General features: G+C 44.6%; 1 protein-coding gene across 4 annotated transcripts in view; it reads left to right on the top strand.

The window, feature by feature from the left end:
• The window catches only part of LOC148014816 (protein MICRORCHIDIA 2-like), a 139,089-nt gene that overhangs the window by 99,012 nt on the left and 18,974 nt on the right, over positions 1 to 21,103 (top strand). The gene's annotated exons all lie outside the window — the stretch shown is intronic.

Raw genomic sequence — 21,103 nt, 5'->3', positions numbered from 1 at the left:
CCTTATGTATGGGCAGAGATTGTTCATACTCTGATAGGTGATGGGAGAAATTGCAGGAAAACTTTGGTTGTGCATAGAGGAGACATGCTTCCTGGCTCTGTGATATGGGCAGCACTTTCTTCTAGTGGATGCCTAAGTGTTCACTGTGTGTGAACGAGCAGTATGAAGCTTTGACAATCCATCATGTGGACAATCCCCCTTCAGTGCGGCCAGCCTGGATGAATACTTCCTCCCTACTTCTCTATATGCATTATTCTTGAAGCTGAGGTTTGTTCAATGGAATTTCCATTGTGGGGAAAGACAAAGCATTCATGGTGGACATTTTACAAATGCCAATATCTGCTTGGCTGTAAGTATCAAACAATCATCAAATATTAAGTAACATTCCTTAGAGTTTAGAGGGAAACAGGATAGAGCAGGGACCACCACTTTGCCCTCTCTGCGTATGTCCTACTCATCACAATGATTTTGATTGAATAGATAGTCAGTCGGATCCATAGCCCGTTATCACGCGGCCTCCTAAGGACAAGGCTGCAGATGACAGAAACCGTCTTATCTTGTCCATCAGTAAGAGCATGCATCTCCAAGTGCTTTTCCACATTTTTACCATGATGGGTTGAGAACTGGAGGCTTCACTGAAATAGAAGTTGCTATCATGTTCTGCCCATCACAGTGAGCAGCCATCAAACAATTACTGATCCATCATTGTTGTCTCTTCTTGTGATATAATGGAGATTGATTTGATAAAAATCTCATGCACATCCATGCCTTGTTGTCCATTTACTCCTTGATGACGAGCCAACAATCCAATATCTTTGACATTTGTGGTGATTGTCTTGCAGCAATAAATCCTTAAACAGTGGGAGTGGAACCACATGAAACTCATTGACATTTGCCTTTTCTTTTCAATCAACTTTCCTACATTCCTCATTTTTCCTTTACACACATGCACAATGATTATTGAGGAGGTTTAGACTTTTGTTGGGTGTAAAGGCCCTTATGCTACTCCATTGTATATATTAATTTACACATGTGAACACACCCTTGCGGGTGTAAGTGTACCGTACCCTAAGTATAAATACATTCTTTTATTCTTTGTGTGTACCACATTGGTACGCACCCATCCCTCGACTCTTCACTCTCTTACTACATTGAGCAGCTGCACACACCTTGATTGACGTGTGGAGTTCCTGAGTGCTTCCTCTTGTACCCTTCAAACTGGTATCAGAGCATTGGAAAATGTGTCTATGTTCTTGACGACCGGAACAGGCAGTCATTGTCAGTCTGACCAGCAGTTGTGACCAGCTGGCATAGGCAATAGGCAGGTGTGAGAGTTTTCATCTAGGCGACAACATTTGCACTCAGGCACAATTGTGACAGGTTGGCAGGCGATGAACAGGCCTGCAACAGGTAGGTAAGAGACGAACAGGCTTGCGACAGTAGTCACAGGGCACAAACAGGTCAGTGGCGACCAGACAGCATCCCGGGCCAGCGTTTCAGCTGGTGACAGCTCATATGCAGTCGACAGGTCAATGGCTTGACTCTTCGACACTTTTTCTGACAGTTGTGACATTTTTAATTCATTCCAACAATCAGGCCCCTTGTTCATTAATGGGGATTCATGCATGCAAGCACAGAGCCCAGATTTGTGCAGATTTATTCTTGAAAATTTGGGGCTTTTCTCGGATTTGATGCTGGTCATGCCAAACAATGACATTTGACCTAGAAATTGCAAACATTGTGTGCATTTGCCTCAAAATTTGGGGCTTTTCCTACACAAGTGAAATTTTGCTCAGCTGAGCCAATTTCACTATAATTTGTGCATATTTGGACCTTGAAATTTGGGAGTTTTGCAGAAATTGTGAAATTTCTGCAATATTTGCCCTTATTTGACACTCAAGATGATATATTAATGCGATTGGGGCATATTTATTGGCAAAATTTTGGGGCTTTTTGTAACGGTGATGCATTTTGAGCCAATTTGTGCTTTGACAGTGAAATTACAACAGATTCACTACTGAGTGGGAGAAATTTGGACTTGGGATATATCAAATGTTATAAAAGGGCAGCTTCTCTTGGTATATGTATTGTTAAATGCTCATTATGCAATGAAACAGTGGTACATACAATACTTGGGCTGTTGCATTTGGGCATTATGGTGAGGTATTATTGAAGTGGGAGCTATCATTTGTGCAAATGTATCAGATTTGATTCATGTACATGCTGTAATCAAAACTTGGGACTGAAATTGCATCCAAACATTTGCTTCTTGGACACCTTTGGAAATACGTGTGCGTACTTGCTGTAATATTCAGTGACCTTGCTATTGGCTGAAAGTATTCAACATTTTATTGCAATATTTTATTGTTGAAGATGGCTGGTAATGCATTTACATGTGACACAAAGAATCTCTTTGAGATTCATAAATTTGATGGCAATGGCTTTGATATTTGGAAAGATTGTATGTAGGGTATACTTTTTTTGAAGGATTGTGAAGATGCTTTGGCAGAACATAAGCCTGTTGCTTTGTAAGATGAGGATTGTGCTAAAATGAATAAGAAAGCCATTACTTACATTAAAATGGTTGTCACAGATGATATCTTGATTGATATCAAGGAACTTACTACTACTTATGTAGTTTGGGAGAAACTTAGGGCTACATATGAGAATACAACTCTTATCAATCAGGTACATCTCATGTGAAAGTTAGTTAATTTGAAGCTTGATGAGTCAAAGCCTGCCACAGAGCATTTAAATGCTTTCACTGGTATTTTGAGCCAATTACAGGATGTAGGCTTGTCATCTTTTGATCCTAAATTGAAGGCTATCTTTTTGCTCATGACTTTGCCAAATTCATGGGAAGCATTGGCTGTGTGATTGAGCAACAATCCCAACTTGACATTTGATGGTGTGCGTGGCTCTATTCTCAATGAGGAGATTAGATGCAAGGCAAGTGGAGAAAACAGTGGATCAGCCTACAATGTAAGAGAGGAGAACTGAAAAGAAATCAAATGCTGCAGATAAGAATGAAAATTGCAGCAAAAGCAAGGAAAAATAACAAGATGTCACTTGCTATCAGTGTGGACAAAAAGGGCATAAAAAACCCAATTGCAAGTACTATAAAAGGGAGCAAGAACACAAGAAGCAGGCTAATGCAAAAGGTAAAAAGAATGAGAAGGATGGCAACTCTACCCTTAAAGAAACAGAAAAGGAAAATGTGGTATCTAATGTTGTTATCGAGGAGATAGAAGAAGATAAAGATGTTGATTTGTTGGTTGCATCTTTAGATCCAAATGCTATGATAGTGGAAGATATGTATATCACTAAAAGAAATGTGAGAGACACCTTATTGTCAGCTCATGATGGTTTGTTACAATTGTGAATTGTTGACAGTAGTGCTTCATTTCATGTAACTCCATCCTTGGAGTGTGTCTTTTTTTTTTTTACAGAAGGTAACCTTGGGAAAGTCTATCGAGGCAACAATCATGCATGTGATATTGAAGGAATGGGTACCATACACCGGGCTCTTAAAAATGGTCAGGAATTGATCCTTCATGATGTTAAGTATGTACGTGGCAATTAAGAAGAGCTTGCTTTTTGTTGGGTAGCTAGACAACAGGAGATACTTCACTATCTTTGGTGGTGGAATGTGGAAGATACAGAAAGAGTCTATGCTAGTCACTAGAGGTGGTAAAAAGGGAACTCTATATTATCTCCACTACAAGGCACTTCCTAGAAATTTTGTTGAAGTTATTGAAGTGCATTGACAAATGGAGTTATGGCATAAGTGTCTTGGACACATGAGCCAAAAGGGTTTACATGTACTTTCTTCACTTGGAAGAGTTGATGTGAAAAATTTAGAGTTTGACTTTTGTGATGACTGTGTTTTGGAAAAACATATAAAGAGTTCATATTCTCATGGAGCCTCTATGAAGGTATGTATCTTGGATTTAGTCTATTCTGATGTATGTACAATACCAATAAAAACTCGCAGTGGTTTTTGTTATTTTATGTCTTTTATTGATGGCCATTCTAGAAAGCTATGGGTTTACTTGCTTAAGCAAAAAAGGGAGGCATTGAATACCTTTAAAAAGTTTTATGTATTTATTAGTACCCATAAGAGCTTAAAGTTAAAATGTATTAGAACAAACAATAAAAGAGATTATGTATCTAAAGAATTCAACAAGTTTTGTGATGTCAATGGGACTAAATGAGAGCTTACCGCTCCTTATAATCTGTCATCTAATGGTATGGCTGAGCAAATGAATTGCACTTTATATGAGAAGATTTGGTGCATGCTGTCCATAGCTAATCTTCTGCAATCGTTTTGGGGAGAGCCACTTAAAACCGCGGTGCATATTTGCAACCGATCTCCACATCGTGCACTTAAAAGTGGCATCTCTAAAGAGGTTTGGTTTGACAAACTTGTTTTATATAACCACTTAGGGGTCTTTGGCTGCTAATGCTATGTAGATGTACTTGTTGACAGAACCAAACTTAATATGAAATCCCATAGAGGCATCTTCATGGGTTATAGAGATGAAGGTGAAATGGGCTCTAGAGTTTGGGTTCCAAGTATGAGAAAGGTGCTACGCAGCTGAGATGTGGTATTTAATGAGTCGAAGCTACTAAAAAATGCCACATCCAATGACTTGGATAAAAAGAAAGCAAATTTTCACCATGATCAGCTAGTTGAATAGCCATCAGCCACTGAAAATTCAGCTCCATTTGATGTTGGTTATGATAATCAGCGTATCATCATTGAGCTAGATGAAAATGGGCGGCAAAGGGATGTTGGAAATCAGTTTGGGCAACAAAATCATCATGCTGAAATTGCATTACAACAGCTTGAAAATGTATTACAGCAACTTGAACATGCAACTCAACAGCCAAATAATGAGATTAGTGACATTTCTTTGAATGTGGATCCATTGCTTCAGCCTTTTCTATGAAGGACTTGGGTGCAGTTGAACAAATTTTGGACATGCGTGTGACAAGAGATAGAGAGCAACAACTCTTATTTCTCTCACAAGAAAAGTACATCAGCAAAGTACTTGATTGTTTTTCTATGGTAGATGCTAAGCCACTTGGTGCTCTTTTACCACCATACCTTAAGGGATTTCTTATGCTTCAGCTTGTGGTTCACTCATGAATGCTCTAGTTTCCACTAGACTTGACATTGCTCATGTAATGGAAGTTGTGAGAAGGTTTATGTCAAATCTTGGCAAAGCACACTGGAAGTAGTGAAATGCATCTTCCGGTACCTTAAGGACACACAAAGAAAATGTATTTGCTATTGAAAGGGTACATTAGATCTACAAGGGTTTTGTGATGCAAACATGGCAGGTGACTTGGATTTACCTTGATTGGTGGGGCAATTTCTTGGTGCTCTAGATTGCAAAAGATAGTAGCAATTTCTACCATTGAGGCTGAATATATTTCAGCCTTTGAAGCTCCGGAAGAAGATATTTGACTTGGTTGTTTGATCAAGGATTTTGGGCTGCCCACTAAAACACCTATACTTGGATGTGATAGCCAGAGTGGTATATACCTGGCTAAGAATGCCATATTTCATGCACGTACCAAACTTTTTATTTTTATTTTTTGCAAATAAAATGTGGCTGATTATGTTACTAAAAAAAACTAATTACAACAGAGTGCTCATGCTCAATAGACTAGCTGGACCTGATGAAAGTCACAAATACATCATATGTACAAGCCTCTCAAGGCGGTCCGGGGGGATGGGGGCAAGAAGCCATGCAGGGGGGGTGTATCTCCATCTGGAGTTGCTTGCCTGTATCACGAAAAACAAGTCCTAGCCGCCCCAAGTGCGCATGAAATTACATCGAAGCTCCTAACGAGCCTTGACTCACCCTGCACCTGATCCCATCGGCCGCGGAGGGAGTGGATGATGGAGATCCAGGGCATTGCTAAGGTCGCATGTACTGAAAGTCTCTCTTCGCCGAAGGTCTCCTGACACACCGCGCCTTCGAGATATGCCAACCAGTAAAACTCCCTATGATCTCCCATACCTCAGAGCGGTCTGCTGTAGGCTCCAGTACCTGGCAGATGGATAGATCCTCCAAACCGACCACTGCGCATGACCCTGCCTCAATAATGAATATCATGTCCTGCATCTCGGCCTCATACAGAAGGTGACCTTCAGCATTTAAACGAAATTTACAGCAACTTTTGACATGTCAAACTTGGGGTCTTTGCATTATTACTTGGGCATTCAGTTCATACATGATGCTAGAGGTATTGGGTTATTACAATCAAGATACATTGGTAAACTTCTTGAGAAGTTTGACTTGCAAGAGTGCAAGCAAGTTTGTACACCAATGGAACCTGGACTTAAACTGTCATTACATCATGACAGTGATTTATTTGATATACACACATATGCTCCAGCAGTTGGATGTCTTATTTACTTATGCAACACTAGGCCAGACATATAGTTTGCAGTTTCAGCCATGAGCAGATATATGTATCAGCTACGCATGTCACATTGGCAAGCTGTTAAGCGTGTCTTCCGTTACTTACAGGGTACTAGATCTCTTGGATTGCTTTATGCCAAGGGGGGGCCACTACAGTGACATGCTTACAGTGGTTTTGGTTGGGCTGGTGATTATGATTCATGTCACTCCACTAGTGGCAATTGTTTCTTTCTTGGCTCGTCTTGCATATCTTGGCTTAGCAAGAAACAGTCCACTGTTGCCACATCGTCATGTGAAGCTGAATACAAGGCAGCTTTTACTACCACAGTTGAGTACGTATGGATTAGACGCTTGTTGATCTGGATGTATTTGTTACTGAGCCTACTCCTTTGTTCACTGATAGTTAGAGTGCCATTCCAGTGGCACGAAACCTAGTGTTTCATGCACGCATGAAACACATTGAGATACATTATCACTTTGTCAGAGAGATGCTACATGCAGGTGATATGAGCCTTGTCTATTGTCCTACCACCAGTAATGTTGCAGACATCTTCATCAAAGCTCTTTCTTGTGAAAAATTTGAAGCATTTTGCCATGCTTTAAATTTGATCTCCTTTGGTGGTGGATGATCCTAGTACTCTTGATCACTCTTCACTCCAGGGGGGTTTGTTAGATATTTCACTCATGCCTCACTTACGCCTACGCTCACATCGGAGTGTCGGTGATTAGTAGGACATTGGGGCACTTTTTACTCTCGATAGAAGAGGTTTTTTTCCCCATACTTATAGTATTATTTCGTATGTGTTTATGACATACACTTACGGGTGCTTATTGTGTTCGGGTGTTAACACCCCTCTACAACCCTAAGGTTTAAGGATTGTACCTTGTACTTTCAGTTTACACTCTTTCAATCTATTGCATTGAGTGTCGTGCTTTACTCTCTACTGTCTACTGGTTTTCTGTGCTGAGCTTTGATCCTGTCCTCCCTCACAGGTGTACGGAGTCTCACCTCTGAGCCTAGTTTTGATAGATCTCTTGATGGTACCACGAGATGCATCCATCACCCCCATGGTCCCAACCGAGGGCTACAATGGGGGAATGGAGTTCAACATCGAGGCCGGCAGCAAAGCGTATCCGCATGCCTCATAGTTTCTCTTCTTCGTCAGTAGCTTTCACTGAACAGATGCTTGTTTGGTTAGTCATAGGTCTCCCCATGAGTTTACACCTTGCATCTTGGAATGTGAATAGCCTCCACTATAGTGGGGCACGTGGTTTCAAGAAGTTGATTGTTCAGCAGAAGCTGCAGCCTGCCCTTGCCGGATAGATGGACATCTTACTTTTACAGGAACACAAGCCCACTCCCACCTAGGCCCAAAGGGTAGGGAAGATACTCCCTTGCAACTCGCACACTTACTGGGAGCATGCCATCGGTACCCACGGCAAGAGCAGAGGCATATGCACCTCTATTGGCCCGAGTCTCACCACCTGTGTATGAGACCACGAGACGATAGTGGCAGGGAGGATTCTATGGATCAGATTGGATATTGGGGACTCATGCCTTGGAGTCCTCAATGTCTATGCCCCTACTGAGGTTAGGACACGCAGCATGTTCTGGGTGTGGAGATCGCGGATGGACTCCTAGAGGTGGACTCCTGGATCGTTGGAGGAGACTTCAATAACCTGGAGGCTTTAGAGGACCAGCAAGGTAGAGGCAGAGGCAGAAAATACTAGGGCATGGCTGGGGAGGAGCAGGAGACAGGGGAGGTCTTCCTACTGCCAGTAGAAGCACACAATGCGTGGAGAGATCCTATAGTGACGGGTTGGGGACGGAGATCGAGACAGTCAGTCGTTACGCATAGTGAGACATAGAGAGAGTGAGATAGAGCAGAGTAGAGAGTGAGCACGTTTGTAGATACAATGACGAGTGTGTACCTTTAGGTTTTTAGATAGATATATATGTATAAGTACAAGTGCTAAGGATGTATGCACACCTGAGCACATTTAAAGGCACGAGGGCCTTTATTTCCAACAACCTCCCAACTAAAGGCGTTGTGCCTTAAGAAGAGAAAAGAATCAGCTAAGTCTAGGTATGTACAAAGGTGAAATACATATATCTATCCAACTCTCATCATCTGTCAGCAATGAGCAAACCGCTCTATTGGAAGATCCTTCGTGAGAAGGTCTGCAAGATTATAATCCGTATGCACTTTGACAAGCTCAATGCTCTTGCTGTCAAGTATATCTCTAATGAAGTAGTACTTCACCTATATGTGCTTTGTCTTTGCATGAAAGATAGGATTCCGTGTTAGCATGATATTACTCTAACTATCACAATGGATAACATGTAACTCTGTGATGCCAAGCTCTCCCACCAGACGTGAAAGCCATAAAGCCTCCTTGCGTGCCTCAGTAGCAGCCACATACTCTGCCTTTGTAGTAGACAATGCAACACACTTTTGTAGCCTGGAGATCCAAGAGACTGCTCCTGTGAAAGTAAACACATACCAGAAGTGGACTTACTGCAATTTGCATGACCAGCATAGTCTGCATCCATAAAGCCAACAACAGATGCCTTCTACTTCCCAAAGCAGATGCACAACTTCTTTGTGCCTTTGAGGTATCTCATAATACCTTTCACTGCATCCCAATGCTTCTTACTAGGGGTTTCCATGTATTCGTTAACCACTCCCACGACAAAGGCAATATTCGGACGTGTAGCAACCATAGCATACATCAAACTCCCAACAGCTGAAGCATAGGGTATCTTGGCCATTTCAACCTTCTCATCATCAGATGTAGGGCTGTCCTCTGCACTAACTTTCACATATGGAGGCAATGGAACCCCAATTGTTTTTCCCCCCTCCATATTGAAATGCTACAAAACCTTGGAGATATACTCCTGCTGAGATAGATAGAGTAAGCGTGTTGACCTATCTCTGAGTATTCGCATGCCAAGAATGTGATTTGCATCACCAAGATCCTTCATATCAAAGCTGCCATGAAGACTTTGCTTCAATGAATCCAAGGCATGAGTATCCTTGCCAGCAATTAGCATGTCATCAACATACAAACCAAGATAATCAAGCTGCTATCTGCTGCCTTCTTGGTGTATAAGCAGTGATCCACTTGACTTCTATGAAAGCCTTGGGACTACATGAATGTATCAAGCTTATAATACCATTCTCTTGGTGCTTGTTTCAGCCTATACAAACTCCTTTTGTGTTTATATACCATCTTTTCTTTCCCTTGTTCAACAAACCCTTCAGGCTGCTGTATATATATGTCCTCATGCAGATCACCATATAAAAATGCACTCTTTACATCCATCTATATAAGCTCCATATCCTCAACTGCGACCAAGCCCAAAATGATTCTCAATGTAGTCATTTTGACTAGAGGAGAAAAAATCTCATCAAAGTCAATTCCATGCTCTTGCTTGTACCCCTTTGCAACCAATCTTGCTTTGTACTTTGGTGAGGAACCAGAAGTGACCTTTATCTTGTGAACCCATTTGCATGGAAGTGTTTTCTGCCCCTTAGGCAACTGCACCAAGTCCCAAGTGCCAATTTTTCTCTAGAGATTCCATCTCTGACAACATGGCTTTATACCATTTCTTGTTGTCCTGTCTGTCCATTGCTTCCTTGAAGTAAGACGGTTCACCACAATCTGTCAACATGACATAATCAGCCACATTGTTTGCACCAGGAACAAATCTATCAGGTTGTCTAGTAGCCGTAGACGATCTCCTAACTCAAAGGTCATTGTTTGCTAGTTGTTCTTGCGAATTTCCATTTTCAACATGCTGTCCTGGCATTTCAGCCTGCAAATCAGCATTAACAGCTTGCTGTCCTGGCTGTTCCTACACATGTAGTGGCTCATTATCATGGGCAATGGCTGGCTGATTATTTCCAGCATCATTTCCTACATTTACAGGTTCATTTACAGCAAGTATTTGCTACTGTACAGCGGGCACATTTTGTGTCCAAAAGGTATTTCTTCCCGGAATACAACCCTGCGGACCTCCTCAGTCTTTTCGGGTTGTTTGTGCATGCGATCTTCCCAGAAGATAACGTCATTGCTGCATACTACTTTCCTTTTCTCGGGATCCCACAATTTATACCCCATTTCACCCTCGTCACCATATCCTAGGAAAATGCATTACAGGACTTTGGCTCAAGTTTGCTGTGTTTTTCTTTACGAATGTGCACAGAAGTCTCGTAGCCAAACACTTTCAGATGAGCATATGAAGGTGGCTTGCCCGACCACACTTCTTGGGGAACTCCCCTCCCCCCCAAGTCCTATTTTGTGACCGATTAATTAATGCTGCATGAGACAGCATCGTACGGACCTTATCATGTATAGTCCGATTCATACGCTCTGCAGCTCCATTTTTAGGCGGATTATGAGGGACAGTGAGCTCCCTCTTTATCCCTTTGCTGTCACAAAATGCTTGAAAGGCCTTAGACACATATTCCCCACCATTATCAGAGCAAAGACACTTAAGTGTCTTATCTATCTGATTTTCAACCAATGCCAAGAATTTTTTAAACTTGTCAAGCACTTCATCCTTGCTACGAATAGGGTAAACCCATACCTTCCGTATAGCGTCATCGATAAAGGTGACAAAATATTTATTTCCCCCTAAAGATAATCCTGGCATTTGACATACATCCGAATGTACTAACTCTAGAGGAGAAGATTTCAAAGAAAGAGACTTTTTATGAGACGTTTGTGCATGTTTGTTATAAATACAATGATCACAGTGCTTAAAATCAGCATAACGAAGACAAGGCAAGTAATCCAAACGAGAAAGCAATTTCATTTCTGTTTGACTCATGTGTCCCAACCGGCTATGCCACAAAGTAACACTTGGTTGCTTGGTCATGGCAACAACATGGTCACATACACTAGATACATGAAGTGGATACAAAGTATCACTCTTGCAATCTCTGGCAATCACTCTTGATCCCTTACAGATCTTCCATTTTCCATCACCAAAGATGGTATGAAAACCGTCATCATCTAGCTGCCCTGTGCTAATCAAGCTCTTCTTGAGCTAAGGTACATGCCGTACATGCTGAAGTGTAAAGACAAAGCCATGCTGAAACTGTAACTGTACACTGCTAATACTTGCAATCTCACATGCATAGTTGTCCGCGAGAAGGACAACACCATGTCGACCCCCTGTATAGGCAGAGAACCACTCACGATGAGGGGTGATATGAAAGAAAGCATCTGAATCGAGAATTCAGGTATGCATGTCATCATCTGTATTTGCAAGTAAAGCATGTGTATCAAAGTGTGAAGAGACAAAGAGTACATCACTCCCACTATCACTATCATGAGTGACTACATTCACCTCTTCAATTTTTACACTGCTCTTCTTAGGCTGACTGTCCTTCTTCTCTTCCTTGCTATCATCTGTCTTTTTGCCTTTTCCTTTCTCTTTCTTCCATTTGTAGCAATCACGTTTAAAGTGACCCTTCTTGCCACAATGATGACATTCAACATCTTTGCCACGTGATTTAGTGTGTCCCTTGCTATCATTAGCAGTCCTGAATGTATCCCAACTCTCTGGTAGAGTGCAAAGCAAGAAAGTAGCCTTAAATTCCTCATCAATCATGAACTTCAAGGCAACCAACTGGCTGAAAATGGAGTTAAACTCACTTAAGTGAGTAGACATTTCTGTACCCTCTTTCGTACGCAAATCCATAAGCTTTTTCAGCCAAAACACTTTGCTTGCAGCACTCTTCTGTGCATACAGTTCTTCCAGTCTAGTCCATATAGCATACACAGAATCCAAATCTTCAATGTTGAACAGCAAGGCATCAGAAATCGATAGCTCTATGGTTGAGCTTGCAAGCTCATTTAACTCATCCCAATCGTCCTGTCCCATGTCCACGGGCTTTGCCCCTTTGGTTTTGATCGGCTTTGCCTGCTTCTTTTGCAACAGGACATTGTAGCACTGCATTTTCCAAACTACAAAGTTATGTGCGCCTTCAGGCTTCTTTATGTGCATCAGATTACTGCTATCATTGCTACAGCCATGATTTTCAGCCCAAATGTGACAAAAAAAAAAAACAGCAAATGCAGGCCCAAAAAATTGTCACCCAAGTGACCAAGGTACAAACAAGTACCAACCAGCAATAAATAATCACGTAAAAGCACAGATTTCATATCTGTAAGTAAATTTTCAGAAGCAACAAACCATGTGCTACAGCATTCCACAACTGATTACAGCTGTTCCAAGGGCATATACATCACATTACATGAGAAATCCCAAATTTTAGCTGCAATTTCTGTTGTACATTTACCCACGGGCATAAAATTTGACACGAATGGTCAAAAGCCCCAAAATTTTTGTGCTCAAAGTACCAACCACACATCTGCATTTTCTCTGTCATGCATAAAACATGCTAATTTCGCCAAAATAGAGCAATTTCTGCAAAACCCCCAAATTTTACCAAGTGTTGATTTCCAAATTGCGTGGAATTCAACCTGTATGTACATAAAATAACCAAATGCTGCACAAAGTTTGCCCAAATTGCAAAAGCCCCAAATTGCACGGGGTCCAATGTGCATCAATGTCAAGAAATTAGATAAATTTCAGCCCAATTTGTGCATGTACATGAAAAGCCCCAAATGTCGGGAACAAAATGTCACAAATTCCTACAATTTCTCAAACATATATCACTGTTGCATCTTGCTCACACCAAATGGACAAATCCCCAAATTTTCCAAGTCCTGCGTGCACTAATTTCAGTGAAATTGAAAGAGTTTTACTAACCAATCTTCTCCCCAAAAGGGGAGACCGGTTGGCGCTTTCCCAATGGAGACCGATCACCTTATTATCAGTGACCTATAAGGCACTGGCAAAGATGATTGGTAGGTAACTACGCCCATGCTTCCAGACATCATCCATGACACACAGGCAGGCTTTGTCTAGATAGGAGCATCCTAGACAATGTATTCACCTTCTTTGAGGCGACAGAGTGGGCTCAACACAATGGGCAAAGACTGGCCGTACTACTCTTGGACCTGGAGAAAGCTTATGATAGGGTGGACTAGGATTTCTTAGAGGGCTCCATGGTGAGGTTGGGTTTTCACCATACTTGGATTCACGGGGTCTCCGTACTTTTCAGATCGGCCACCAACAGGGTTCTCATAGGTGGTAGGCAAGGGGAGGAGTTTCGGTTGAAGAGATCGGTACGGCAGGGCTGCTCCCTGGCCCCGTATCTGTTCCTAGTTCTTGCAGAGACAATGCCTCACTTTCTCAGGTCACATGTGAGTGGATTATGCGGTCTTTGACTTTCCGTGAGAGAGGAGACTGAGTTGTTAGACTCAGAGTATGTAGATGATACAACACTCTACATAGAGGATGATGAGTTGATGTTGGAGAGAGAGTGAGGCTGGCTCTTAAGGCGTTCTGTTCTGCAGCGGGAGCGAAAATTGACTGGCGAAAGTCCGTTGGTTTCCTCACAGACATGGACTCTAGCACGGAGTGGGGCGTCCACCTAGGATTTAGATAGGTGAGCAAAGGGCTTACCGTCCGTTACCCAAGGTTCATGGTGGAACTCAACATCACTTCCGCCCAACAGATTCTTCCAGTCCTCGATTCTATTGGAAGGAAGTTGACCTACTAGAGCATGGCTTGCTTCTCACTAGCAGGCCGAGCCCTGGTGGTTAACCAGGTCCTCCTAGCGACGGCCTGGTACATTGCCTCGTATTGGTGCTTCTCCTCATCCTGTGTAGTACATCATCGCCGCCTAGTGCGGAACTTCCTTTGGTCCAGGTTAGACGGCTCCACGGATTCCAGGCCCAAGGTGGCGTGGGCGACCATCGTACGGCATCGGTCAGAGGGAGGGCTTGGGATCATAGACCTAGAGTATCAGAGCATGGCCCTCTTGGGCAAGCTAATTGTCCGCGGCCTCACACCAGGAGGGCAGACGTGGAAGGTCCTATTTCTGAAGGTCTTGAGGATTGTAGATGAGGCGTAGCAGTGAGTGGAGGCTGTCCCTGAGATGGATCTTCACGTCAGCCCAAATCACCTTTCCTATGCAGCTTGCTCCATGTGTGGTAGGGCCTCTATAAGGCCCTAATCCAAAGCCCCCCAGGCTGCCAAAAGGAGATAGACTGATCTCGAACCTTTAGATCAAAGATCGGGAAGGGGCACAGATTGCGAGCGCCCCACGTCCAGTGGGCTAGTTGGGAGGCCGGCCCGCCGGCTCGTACCATCAAGATATGGCAAGAGGTGTACAAGATGGTGGACGAAGAGGTGTTGTAGCGAGTATCAAGCTGCGAGATAGAGTTGAGCTGAGTAGAAGGGAGATAGATGCAGCAATACCTCAGGAGTGGCTTGCTCCCTCAATACGAGAGCCGATAGAGCTTGGGGAGGTATGAGCCGCTAGGTTTTCACCACCAGGCATTCCCCTATAGGTGGCAAGTAGAGTAGGTGGCGCTCCGCCTGGGACCCTCTTTACCGTACAGGGGGGGGGGCATCTAGCTCTTGACAAAGGGCAGCATGATGAGGGGATAGTTATTCTTTCATGGAGGAGGATCCGGGTGATTGGCCATCAGGGAAAGACATGGCGGTTGGACCCTTTTGTCTTCTAGCAGGAGCTCAGGGAGTGGCTCCTTTGGATCTGGGAGGGCAGGCCACTTGATGAGCTGGAGTGAGATCCGGGAGAGTGGTTATGGCCGGCCACTACGGTCGCCAAGAAGCCATCGAGATTCTTGGAGTACACTGCCAGGATTGGCAGACACGTACTGATGCAGGAGGATATGGATTGGGCGCTGTCACGTAGTAGGCACTAGGTGCAGCATAGCATCACAAAGCCTTTCCGACGAACCTTCTGGCGCCGCCTATGGGATAGTTGGAGGCCAAGGAGGATATCATATTTCTTATGGCTGGTAACACATGAAGGCTTAACGGTAGGAAGTTGGCTTGCCTAGATGCAGGAGGAGGGAGGTTGTAAGCGCTGCACATAATAGCCTCTGGAAACCCCAAAGCACTGCCTTTGGTTGTGTGAGGTGGCATAACTTGTGTGGAGAGGAGCATGCCGCATCCTTCACCGTATAGCACTCAGCCCTAGATGTATCTCATGGGGAGCTTTCTGCTGACAAGTAGTCAGCCAGGGCCGTCACCTTCTGTATGAGGCCAAGATGCAAGACACGGTATTCATTATCGAGGCAGGGTCATGCACAGTGGTCGGTTTGGAGGCTGTACCCATCCACCAAGTACTGCAGCCCACGGCAGACGCTTTGAGGTATGGGAGATCGTATGGATTCTTATTAGTTGGCATATCTTGAAGGCGCGGTGTCAAGAGGCTTTCGGTAGAGAGAGACTTTTAGTACAGGTAACCTTAGCAGAGCTTTGGACCTCCATCATCCACTCCCTCTGTGGCCGATGGGATCAGGTGCAGGCGAGTCCAGGGCTCGTCAGGAGCTCCAATGTCACTTCATGTGCACTTGGGGCGGCCAGGACCTGTTTTTCGTGATGCAGGCAAGCAGCCCCAGATGGTGATACACACTCCCCCTCCCCCCCACCACCCCCCACCCCCCCACCACCCCCCACCCCCCCCCCCCCCCCCCTCCTCGGCTTCTTGTCCTCATCCCTCCCAGACCACCTTAAGAGGCTTGTATACATGATGTATTTGTGACTTTCATAAGCTACAACTAGTCTGCTGAGTATGAGCACTGTGTTGTAATCTCTTTTTTTTTTAGTAATATAATCAGCCACATTTTACTTGCAAAAAAAAAGGATGGCGTCCCCTTTTTGGGGCTGCAAACCCTAAATTCAAAATGCAAAAATGCAAACTGCGGGTGAAGGGTTTCTCAACACCCCCTCTCAGACCCAAAAAGGGAAAAAAGAGAAGAGTGAGGTGGAGATGGAATGCTACATGCTGAAGAATGCTCATGTAGTAGATGCCACTTGGACAGTGTCCCTTGTGGGAAAATTATTCAGTTGCCGAAGCGCCCTAGTATAAAGATGATTAAATCATGCAATACATAGGAGGAATGTCCAACTTTGTGTGGTGCCGAGAACCATAAGGATATGCCCATACTTGATCTCGGGAGTTGGCTCCATGCTGACCAAGTGACCAAGGCAAGAAGATGAGGAAGAAGATGTAGAGGATCCCTAAGATCCAAGATTTTTACCTGAAAGGTAACCTACAGTAAAGAACAGTAGATAGAGTGAACTCGAGAATCGGAAACTTAACCTCGGGAGAGAAGCCACTAGCTCCGCGCATCCATGTAAGAAGGAATACAAAGGCCTTGTCACCAAGTTGCGGCTGAACCTCCAAGGCCCCGATCTAGGTAGATCCTCGAGATCCTAGGTATCAATAGGTGAGATGACCGCTGGAAGGAAGCCACCCCATCCAAGGGTAGAAGAAGAAGGTAAAAGGCCTCCACAAGGGTGTACGAAAGATTGAGCGGTTGGTGGGGATCCCCTTTGAAACTAGAGAAATAGGAACCCCCTTTGACGTCGCAATAGATGTAGATGTCCCCTCGGAGGGCAAAGAAAGATCAGCCCCCCCCTTGAATCCCCCTCTGAGGTAGATAGGGAATCCAAAAGCTCATGCATCACGGACTCCAAAATGTCTGAGGATGAAGAAAGTGTAGCCGATCGTACCGAAGAAGGTATCTAGGGTAGTGAAGAATTCCCAGAGGTAGCCTCTCGAACCTGAGTAGGCGAGGGTGAAGGGTGGGGCTCAAACTGAGCAATGAGTGGACAATAGTCATTGCTGCTCAATGGAGCGGACCAGGAAGCCGAAGAAGAGAAAGGAGTCGAGCAACCACTATCTCTTGAAGGAGCGGACTAACGAGGAGATGGTATCAAACAATCACTGTCTCTCGATGGAGCAGACTGTAGAACTGCGGGCCATGGTAGCCATTGTACCCGAAAATAGATGGGAGAAGAATGTCGTTGTTATTGCGATGATCTCCAGGAGGTTGTAGCGCCTATCGATCCTCCATGTGCTCGAAATGGCTTAGTGTATATTGGATGTGTCTTATTGTCAGAAGTGGAGCAGCGGTGAAAGCATAAACATGTGCTGAAATAAACTGCTGAAACACAAGACAAAAAGAGAAAAGAAAGAACACGATACAGATGAGAACTCAGATGTATGCACGGGAAATGGAATCCATATATCTGAATACGAGACAGTCGCATACAACAGTGAGTCACTGGCTGCGTGGGCACTGGCACTGGCTCCTCTCTCCACAGAGTCTGCAGATGGTGAAGATGAAGTGACTGACTGAGGAGGAGCCACTGAGTATAAATAGGCTGAAAAAGTGGGGAGCAATAATGCTGGTCGGACAGCATTAAAAGCTGGCCGACTGGTGCATAAAATGCTCCACTGGCATAAAATGCCACACCAGAAAAACACCTAAAATACCTAATAAAAATGCCCAGCCAAGATTAAGCTCAGACTCACACATGAGCTGACAAATACTCTGCTAACACCCTCTCTCAGATCATGAGTGATCTGATACAATACAATAGTACAATGAATAGGGATCAGAAACTATACAACATAGAACCACCAAGTAGAACCATGGATACCCAAGCAGTGGGTGATCAAGCCACCACCAAGGTGCCTCGAAGAGAATCTAATGTCGATGTCGATCGTACCAAACACCTGAAAATAGAGAAGATCATAGCATGTCTCTGTGTCCATCACCAATATCTTGCAGTAGCATACAAGACCATCCTGTCAAAAATGCCCCTGAACATAGGTGACCATGAATTCCCGCCTTTGGCCAGACCACCAAAGTGTCCCCTCATGTGAGCTCCAGACGAAAGCCTCCCGCTCTCTGTCAGATAACCAGCTCATCATGAACCTGGATGTCAATCCCAGCTCCAGGATTTGATTCCGCCAGACTGAAGTCGATGCGTCAGGGACGTCCCTCTCTGGAACCTGTGCACCTGTATAAAAATATAGATGAGGCGCGGCTGCTCCATCTGAACACCTGCTCACACTCCCTCTCTGGCACAAGAGAGTCGTGAGAGATGACCTCATCACCACCACTAGAAAGCAGCCGAGGAAGGGGCCACCAAGCCCTTCCCGCGATCCGAAGAAGAGGATCCCTTCCGCGCCTTGGACTTCACCTTGATCGGAGGATCGGAGTCGGAGTCTGATGAAGGAGAGGACTCATCGGTAGAGTCAACATCCCGCTTCGTCTTCTGCTCCTTCTTCCTGGAAGCCGCGAACTTCTTGCAGTCCTTCCGCAAATGTCCCTTCTTGCCACAGTGGTAACACTGGGCCTTCGACTTCTTCTTCCCGTCACCCCTCTCTGAAGCTACATAAGCCTCACCTCCATAATGTGCCGGAAGCCGCCCCTGTAATCTCAAGGATGCCTCATGCTCAAGAAGCATCGAGGTCATATGTGTAAAATTGACAGGAGTCGATGCCCGCAAAGCATTGGCCACTCCATCAAACTCCGGGGGGAGCTTGTAGAGGACCGTTCCGACGAGATGCACCTCGGGAAGAGCAGATTGCATGTGCCGAAGCTGGTCCTGTACATCTGCTGCAACTTCTGTCATACTTCAGGAGATGTCCTACAGGAGGTAACCGCCGGTAAGACCGCTTTAGAAATACACCGAAGCAACGCCGAGTAAGCACGGGCATCGTCCGAGTCCCATGTGAGCACCGCTTCCTCATGATTGTCCTCATCAAAGTCTTCAGGAAGAGAAAAAGGACGGAGAGGTCGAGCAAGAGCTCCACAGACGATGTACCATAGCCGCTTCTGCACAAACCAAGCTTTCATGACAGCACTCCATGTGAGATAATCAGGTCCATGTAACTTATCATCAATGGAAGTGCACGGAGGAGCCGTATGGAGAGGATAAGAAGAGAAGTAGAGAAGAGATGGAATGTAGAGAGGAAACACAGCCAAAACACAAGCACAGACTACAGAAAATGAGAGTTCACATGCAATAGAACCCAAAATCTGATCAATAGAAGACAAAATCTGCTGCAGAAAGTCAAAAAATCAGTCAAAAACTGCCAAAAACAGAGAAAACGGCCTGAAGTAACAGTCACCCAGCCACGAGAGATGCTGAATCAGCAAAACGCAGGCTGTAAACTGGAGAAAAACAGGTAGAAAACTGTCGCCAGCAGCTGCAGATGAAAAACGCAGGCAGCAGAGGGTGCGGAGGCAGCAGGCGATGGCAAAACTGCAAAAAATGCAGGCTGAAAACAGCCCCAAAACAGGTCACCTGGCTGCGACAGTAGTCGTCTGATCAGCAGGGGTACAAAACAGTCCTGAAATCAGCAAGAAAACACAGCAGAAACACAAATCCTGAAAACTGATACCATGTCAGAAGTGGAGCAGCGGTGAAAGCATAAACATGTGCTGAAATAAACTGCTGAAACACAAGACAAAAAGAGAAAAGAAAGAACACGATACAGATGAGAACTCAGATGTATGCATGGGAAATGGAATCCATATATCTGAACACGAGACAGTCGCATACAACAGTGAGTCACTGGCTGCATGGGCACTGGCACTGGCTCCTCTCTCCACAGAGTCTGCAGATGGTGAAGATGAAGTGACTGATTGAGGAGGAGCCACTGAGTATAAATAGGCTGAAAAAGTGGGGAGCAATAATGCTGGTCGGACAGCATTAAAAGCTGGCCGACTGGTGCATAAAATGCTCCACTGGCATAAAATGCCACACCAGAAAAATACCTAAAATACCTAATAAAAATGCCCAGCCAAGATCAAGCTCAGACTCACACATGAGCTGACAAATACTCTGCTAACACTTATTGCCTTGAGCATAGTACTGTGATAGCCAATGCATAACGATCTTTGTGGCCCAGAAAGAAGAGGTAGCACAAGGAGTGCCTAGTGGAAGAAACATACACTTCGATGGGGTGGGGAGCAAAGGTCAAAGTCGGCAAGCATCAGTAGTGTGTTCGATGATGCCATAGTAGGATGGTAAAGAAGCCATGGGCACTAGTGTGCCTTGCTGAAGAGAGAAGAGGTGGAAGAGGTCAGCCACGAACCACGAACCATAATGGTCACCTCAAGGTGTGTGAGGCTAGTGTGAAGCACGAACTGCAATGTCCATCGCAAGGGGTGGGAGGGCAGTGGAAGGGCTAGAAGTGAGCTGCCTGTGGGAGGAGGATGCTAGCAACAATAAGAGGTTGCAACTAGTAGAAAAACGTAGGTGAGAAGAGAGAAAGACTAAAAACGCAGGAAAAAACAGTGGTAGTAGTCAGCATGCTAAAATCAGCTCCGAATAGTGTGTGATAGGCTTGAAACAGGTGCCAAACTATTGTAGATAGAAATAGCCAGCTTGGACCGCGATGTCCTCCACGTCCAGAGTGTGGGTAGGAAGCAGAAATACCTGAAATCTGTAAAAACGAGATTGTTTTCTAAATGGAGAGTGATAGTCGCTTTGAATGAAGAGTGATCAACAAGAGTCACTCTGCTATAAACAATTGCAAACTATGGGTGGAAGGTTGGAAACAGATGCCAGACTGTAGATGACACCAAGCGACAACTGAGGCTGCAATGTCCTCCACGAAAGGGGTGTGGGTAGCAAGTTGAAAACACTTGAAACCTGCAAAAACGAGATTTTGATGTAGCGGACGAAGAAGAGATGTGGATTCGGAACCCGCCACCGGTCTTTGCCGTCACTGGAGTGGAGGATC

This window comes from Lygodium microphyllum, chromosome 24 (assembly GCF_053477565.2).
Source record: "Lygodium microphyllum isolate KBCC chromosome 24, Lygodium_microphyllum_v1.1.10, whole genome shotgun sequence".
In the NCBI taxonomy this organism is placed as follows: Eukaryota; Viridiplantae; Streptophyta; class Polypodiopsida; order Schizaeales; family Lygodiaceae; genus Lygodium; species Lygodium microphyllum.
Note: the sequence above shows the minus strand (reverse complement) of the source record. Positions and strands in the feature narration are given on the sequence as shown.